The sequence below is a fragment of the Podarcis muralis genome, chromosome 5 (assembly GCF_964188315.1).
Source record: "Podarcis muralis chromosome 5, rPodMur119.hap1.1, whole genome shotgun sequence".
Classification (NCBI taxonomy): Eukaryota; Metazoa; Chordata; class Lepidosauria; order Squamata; family Lacertidae; genus Podarcis; species Podarcis muralis.
Window position 1 is genome coordinate 70,862,059 of NC_135659.1, and position 7,488 is coordinate 70,869,546.

General features: G+C 40.3%; 1 protein-coding gene across 6 annotated transcripts in view; it reads right to left on the reverse strand.

Annotated features, from left to right (window-relative positions):
• The window catches only part of CPNE1 (copine 1), a 54,232-nt gene extending 48,218 nt beyond the window's left edge, over positions 1-6,014 (reverse strand). For 2 of the 6 annotated variants that reach the window (XM_077929152.1, XM_077929159.1), the window contains exon 1: positions 2,611-2,697. The gene's annotated coding sequence lies outside the window, so the exon portion shown is untranslated. Of the gene's footprint in view, positions 1-2,610; positions 2,698-5,496; positions 5,692-5,885 lie in introns of those variants that run through there. The other 4 variants (XM_077929154.1, XM_077929153.1, XM_077929157.1 and 1 more) reach the window with 4 other exon arrangements.
• Positions 6,015-7,488: the final 1,474 nt, after the last annotated feature.

Genomic DNA, 7,488 nt, shown 5'->3' on the forward strand with positions numbered 1-7,488 from the left:
GTCCAGCTTTACAATGTTGCTTATATTTACTGTAGTAAGTACTCTTAATTAAAGAGTTTTCTTTTAAAATAAAACAGGTTTGAAATCTGCAGTGTCACCTTTAAGATGTTATGACAGTCACAGATACAAATTACTATGCAATAGATTTGCAAATGAGAAATAGGAAAAGGCTTTTAAAAAGTTTATTAATCCCTAATTTAAAAGCATAAGAAAATGTAGATTATTCAAATGCAAGCAAACAATTTAGTACAAGTTAAAGCAAGCATTCAAAACTAGTACAACATATTAGAGGAAGATGCTGTACTGTTTTTAATATTCAGTTGGAAGCCACCCAGAATGGCTGGGGAAACCCAGCCAGATGGGCAGGGTATAAACTATTATTATTATTATTATTATTGTTATTATTATTATTATTATTATTATTTGGACAGCAACATCTACAAAACATTTATTCTGCAGAAGTGTTATAATCATAACCTAAGCAGCAAAATCAAAAGAGTGAATAGGCCTATTCAGTAGAATACAGACCTCAGCACATCATAAAAAGGCTAAAACATTTTTGTTAAAAGATTGAATAAGTTGTAAACCATGTTATATAATATTGAGGGTGCCTATGACTGGAACCTTTGCACAGAGGCTCAAGTTCTATTAATATCTTCAACTGGTTTTTGAAGTTACAGATAGGTAGCCGTGTTGGTCTGCCATAGCTACTGGAAGGAATTTTTTTTGTTTTGGTTTTTGAAGAACATTCAATTTTGCATGTTCAAGACCCACCACAAATATACAGTGGTACCTTGGTTTAAGAACAGCTTAGTTTATGAACAACTTGGATTAAGAATGCTGCATACCCAGAAGTAGGTGTTTTGGTTTGTGAACTTTGCCTTGGAAGCAGAACATGCTCTGCTTCCTGTTGAGTGTGTTCCATTTGTAAATTGAGGCCCCCACTGCTATGGGAAAGCATGCCTTGGTTTAAGAACACTTTGGTTTAAGAACGGACTTCCGGATTAAGTCCATAAATCAAGGTGTATTGTCTGAAGATACCTTGTTGCATACCTTATTACCACAGTTATTCAACTGGTGCTCCAGGATCTAAAGCAGACTGCAACAGCAGAACTACTGCCAAACAAATGTGGTCTGTGGAAGTGATCTGAACACAAGTTGGGGGCGTAAAAGAGTAGGCTTATGTACACTCCGATGTGTGCAGGCACCAGGAATGCAACCCTGCGCAAACAGGACAAAGCCTGTATGATGAAAATTAAGTATAAATGCCCAAACACATGTCTGCACTTTAGCCTGGTCCTTGGTCTGAAAAACGTAGAAGAAGCCTCCTAATCTGACCTACATAAGTATTTCACTTGCACTATGTGCACCAAAATTCTGATCTTACACAAAAACAGGGACATGCTTTCAATCATCACAAGTAAGCAATAGTATTGTTTACAGCCAAATCTTTCTCTGCAACCATAAGGAGTTTTGAGATAAACCAGTCCAGATATATACATTCTATTAATCAAAACTATTAAGTCTGTCTTAGGAACCTGCTGAAATATTGAGACACCAAAGTCTTGTTCCATACTTCATCACCAGAAATGTCACTGGTAGACCATAGGAACAGGGCCTTTTCTGACAATGTGCAAATATTTTGGAACGTCATTTTGAGAGATGTCTACTTGGCTCCATCTTTATTTGTTTTCATGTGGGTAGTTCACAAAGCTTTTGTCTTTTATACTTACCAAAAAGCTATGCTGTGCTGTTTATTTTATACCAAACTGTAGTTACTGATGTTTTAGATTTAATAGCTGCTTTGATTATACTTTAGATAGAGAGAAGGATAAAAATATTTGAAACTAAATTATTAATCTTTGGGCCATTATCTCAAAGAATGCATTTCTTCCATGATGTCATAAAGCTGCCTAACATGGCCTTCCATTTTAAATAATTCATTCATCTGGAGATACTTATTAAAAAATACAAGGCACAAATGTTTGCACAGCCATTTAACAACAGTTCATAAATGTTACATAGAAGACTGAGCAGCAAAATAGTACAGTTCTCCAGAAAACAACAGGCTGTAGATATAACCATCATGGTATATGTAAAGAATGTATTTTGGGGGGCACGGATATATAAAAATCTGACTTTGTAAATATATAGCTAACACTGATGTGCATCACAAAATGTATTAATTATTTCAGACTAAACACCAAAGAGCTACAATTATAATAAAAATGCATTCAAACACCAAATGCAAATTAAAGACTTAGCTGCCAAGCTTCAGCTAGGAGAGTAGAACTCACCTGGGTTTCGTTTGTTTTTAAACCTACATGACTAGACAATTTGGGTAACTACACAAAACTTGCTATACAGAAGAGTTAATGGTGTTTTAAAAACCACATAACCCTAAAAAGACTTCAATCTTAAAGAATTCTACCCACAGAAAGTTTTACCAAAAAAAATCATAACTTGAGGCCAACAAAGGGGGGGGGGACCTCCATATATTTTTGGTGATTTAAACTTTTTAAAGTAACTCATGTACTGGCTCTATCTTCCTGAGTACTTTGAATTATCCAAGCGTGTTCAGTAAGCATAAATACATCTTCAGTATCTTACCTGCCAAGAGAGGTGTGTGTTTTTTCCTTAACAAGTAGTAGAAGCCAAGGCAATCCTGTGGGCAACCAATTAAAACCAACTTTTAGACTGAAATAAAGAATAAATGGAGGCAAAAATCAATGCAAGCAACACATAACTAAAAGTTAGCAGTCCACAATGTGCTGTGTATTATGACAGTCTGGGACAATGTCCATCATAAGGCACTCCAATACATGGGAACCACAAGTTTGAGAGTGCATGAAATATACATTCCTTGGTCTTTTCCACAGCTTCACACATTTTGATAGCAACATTTACTTTTATTTTAAAACAAAAAATATTCAACATGAGAATGAATACAAACAAAAAGCCAGAACACATTCATTAAAGAAATTAACTTTGCATTCTCTCTTCAGATTTGTCTCATTTCATAAAGAGGGCTAGTTTATTTTTCCTGATCAAGAAAACTAGAATAGTTTTCTAATGCTACAACTTCTCACCCAATTAAGAAGTACTTTAAATAAACCAAAACACAACATCCTTTCAAAGTCATTTCACATTTGCTGAAGCCAAATCAGACTGCAAATACCTTACAATACACTTCCTCCTATTTCTTTAACCTTGCTTATTTTAGAGCTGCAGAATCAAAATACAATCCAACATAAATTGCAAACAGGGCAATCTTCTTCTCAAAGCACAGGACCAAACAGTATTTCACAATCATTGTGTCCAACGTTCAGCAAGTTTATATACACTAGTACTTAAACACACACAACCCTAATGTAATCTGGAAATCCTGATCTGCAGATCCTGAAAATATTTTCCATTTAAAGAAAGGAAACAAAAACGAATACTGAATTCCACACATCTCATGAATGGTTTGACAGGCAGTTCTATGAACAGGTGATATCTGTAATTATGCCTTATTTAAAGAAAACCGTATATTTGCTGACCACAGGAAATAACAATTAATCGAAACAAAGACTTTCAAGGAACAAATCAACATCAGCACCACAAAACTTAAACAGTGTGAATTCCCGCATAAAATCTGAAGTAAAACACCTGTCTGAACAGCAAAACCCAAGAACTCATTCACTAGGTAAAGGTAAAGGTACCCCTGCCTGTACGGGCCAGTCTTGACAGACTCTAGGGTTGTGCGCCCATCTCACTCAAAACTCATTCACTACCTGACCTTATAAACTATTTACAATTCAAGATTAGGACATATGTTAATTCATGTGAGAATTATTCAGCACCAGCCAAACTTCAGCATCTGAAATCTTTCAATTATCCTGATGACAATTTTTTGTACAATTCGAGAGATCACCATTTTTCATTTCTAAATAGCTTAATAATGTTCCACATGGTTATTTCACTGCAAAATATAAATGCTAAGAGATATTTTTCTCCAACCAGTTCCCAGTGCACATTTCTATTCAACAAAAGGGTCTGCCATCATGCTCAGTTTTTCCCATAACTATTTTCTGTGGTTTATGCCGCATGCATAATTCCAAGCAAGCATGTTCAGAAATCAAAAACCATTTCGAAAAAAGCATACTAACAGATCTGCTGAGATATTCTGTCATATTAATTTATCCCTGGTCTTAATGACTCCTTCATGCCCAATGAATACTCTGTTGCCCTTGAGTTCCGAAATATACACCAAAATCCTATAGAACCTATGATAAGCTTCTTTTTTATTCATGAGGTAAGCAGAACATTCCTAAGTACATAGTAACTTTCCAACACCAAGCATTTTCTTGGAGCTTTGTTTCAAACAAACAGTATTAAAAATGTAGGATTACTATGCTTATCAATAGCTGGGGAAGGGGAAGGGAAAGTGTGCTGGAATAAAGGGATTCACAACTGAAGACTCAAAGTCAACACAAAACTAAAGCCAGTATTTCCTAATAATCAAAATACATAAGAACAAATACTTTTTTTAAAATGAAAAGCCTTTTTTATAGCATCTTAACAGTTTGTACCCATATGTGAGTTTAGCTGTTCTATTGTCAATTGACAAATTTAATTCCTATCACCTTCCTTTATCTTTGGCTAATAATCATCAATTACTTTACCTATTTACAACAGCCCTATTGTTTAAAAAGCAAATATCCTTCCATTTATGTCCCTCAGAGGAAATAAAGAAACTAGGAAAATACAGCAAGCAATGAAGCTCTCTTTTATGAAGTCAAATTTCGGAACGACAAATTAATTTTGTATACAAATGATGTCCTTATCGCTCTATAACATATGAATTTGTTATATAACCTGATGAGCACGCCCATGTCAGTGAAGATATGAAACAGATCCACCCCAGGAGTCCTAAAGAACAACCATAAACTCTGAAGTCATCCGCCAGAACCAAATCTTTCTTAAAGCCTTTTTAGCCAACTTAAAACAGCGACACCGGGTTTCACACGTAAGGTATCATTTCATGCCGCGAATTTAAATTTTTGTTAACCACGAAGGGCCCAGAAATTTCACAGAGCGCAGTTAACCAAAATAACAACCAGTGGTGTGTGTACCTGGAGACCACCCCACCAAAACAAAACCTTGAAAACAGGACTCTAGATCTCAATCGAAAGCTATCGAAAATTCATCACGGCGTTGTTCACACTGAGTCCAGTACCACTTCGAATCTGCACAAGGACGAGTCTTTATTTGACTTGGACGCCAGAGAATCCGGTGTACTGCGGCAGCTTTTGGTCGATGCAAAAAAAAATAAGGGGGAAAAATCCCCGCAGCTCAGGCCATTTTGTTTTACACTACCGAGTTCGCTTCCATTCGCCCCCGTCATCCCCTACAATGGGAGCGCCTGCACCGCCCTAAGACCCGGCCCCGGGGATGCTCCCAGGGAAGCCCGGCTTAGTTAGGCCACTTATGAAGGGAGCCGCCGATACTCACCTACCCCCAAAAGAAACGGGGGTCACAAACCCACGGGGCGCATAGGCGGCTCTTCCACTACCCCGAACCAGCACCGTCGCTCAGGCGCAGCCAAGCAACCCTGCGCACCAGGCCCAAAATGCCTTAGCGACGCTAAATGCCTGTCCAACCTACAGACCCCACGCGAGAGTTACAGGCCAAGGCCTTGAGGAGCCAACGAGGCTCCGGAGCGCGGCCCTCACCCCCCGCTCCCTTCAGGCCTCGTTCCCGCCCTCCCGCCCTTTGTGCAAGCTGAGGTGGGAGGGGAACACGCTCCCCCTCGCAGCCGAGCCGGACAAGACCGGCTTTCCCCACCTATTATGATTCCCCGGCGAGCCGGAGGCGCCGCCAGGGAAGTGCTAAGTTCTTACCGAGGGGCCTGTACGGGAAAAAAGTGGGTTAGAAAGGAAACTAACTCGCCACTCAGGCCCCGCTCCCCGCGCTGAGCCCCAGCGCCAGCGACCGAGCAGCGCCACAAAATGGCCGCCTGCCTGCACCGCCTCCGGGCCGTCTGCGGCGAGGAGAGGAGGGTGTGGCCTGCGGTAGGCGGCGCCGCGAGAGCGAGTGTGGCAAAGGCAAGCGGAGGGAGCGAGGGGGGGTCTTCCCTGGTGAGGGAAAAGCGCGGGCGCATCTTCGAGGTGGCCTCCTGTGGTACCTTGGCAGTCTTCGCACGTCTGGTGCGGCGAAAGCTTTCAGGTGGTCAAAGCCACTCCGCCAAAGACAACAGAAACGTTATCAGCAGTAGCCGAAAGAGGGTGGGGAAAGTTTTGTAAACATTAGGACCGACCTGCCATGAAATACAATAGGTGCCAGTACTTCTGTCACGTTTCCATATGATCAAACCCAAATATATACAACATAAAAACAGAGAAAAAGCAGTCCCGTGCATGCTTATTCGGCAGTAAGTTCCGCTGAGTTCACAGGGGTTACTTACTATGGTGTTCAGAATCGCAGCCCCATTCACTTATAGCTGCAAGGAAGGTGCTAATGTCAAGTCATTTCTCTTCCTGCTTCTGTTTATCTTCTGCTCATGGTAGAAGATAGTCTCGGAAGAGCAGCTGGGTCATACGTTTCTGCTAACCTGATATTTCTGTTTACCAAGATAGTCCTTTCCCCCGTGTTATCCCCTGTAAATCACTTTATCTGTGTTGCCTTAAGGGGAGAGTTGAGTTACCTTTTCTTTTCCTAAGAAGAACTGTGGTGGATTATGGAACAATTCTTTTCTATGCATGTTTAACTAAAATATAGTTATAAACTATATAGTTATAAACTATATTTAACTGATGAGTGCAACATTTCCAGGTTGCCTGGGTGGGTCGCTTGCTGTTTTTCAATATATCTTTGTTCAACGTTCATATTAGTAGTAGCAATGGGCAGCAGTGTTTTCCACTAGGTACCTCTTGATAGGACTGTTATTGTTTAGTTGATTAGTCATGTCCGACTCTTCGTGACCCCATGGACCAGAGCACACCAGGCACTCCTGTCTTCCACTGCCTCCCGGAGTTTTGTCAAATTCATGTTTGTAGCTTCTATAACACTGTCCAACCATCTTGTCCTCTGTCGTCCCCTTCTCCTTGTGCCCTCAATCTTACCCAACATCAGAGTTTTTTCCAAAGAGACTTCTCTTCTCATGAGGTGGCCAAAGTATTGGAGGCTCAGCTTCAGGATCTGTCCTTCCAGTGAGCACTCAGGGCTGATTTGCTTCAGAATGGATAGGTTTGATCTTTTTGCAGTCCATGGGACTCTCAAGAGTCTCCTCCAGCACAATTCAAAAGCATCAATTCTTCGGCGATCAGCCTTCTTTGTGGTCCAGTTCTCACTTCCATACATCACTACTGGGAAAACCATAGCTTTCACTATATAGATCTTTGTCGGCAAGGTATTGCCTCTGCTTTTTAAGATGCTGTCTAGGTTTCTCATTGCTTTTCTCCCAAGAAGCAGGCGTCTTTTAATTTCGTGGCTGCTGTCACTATC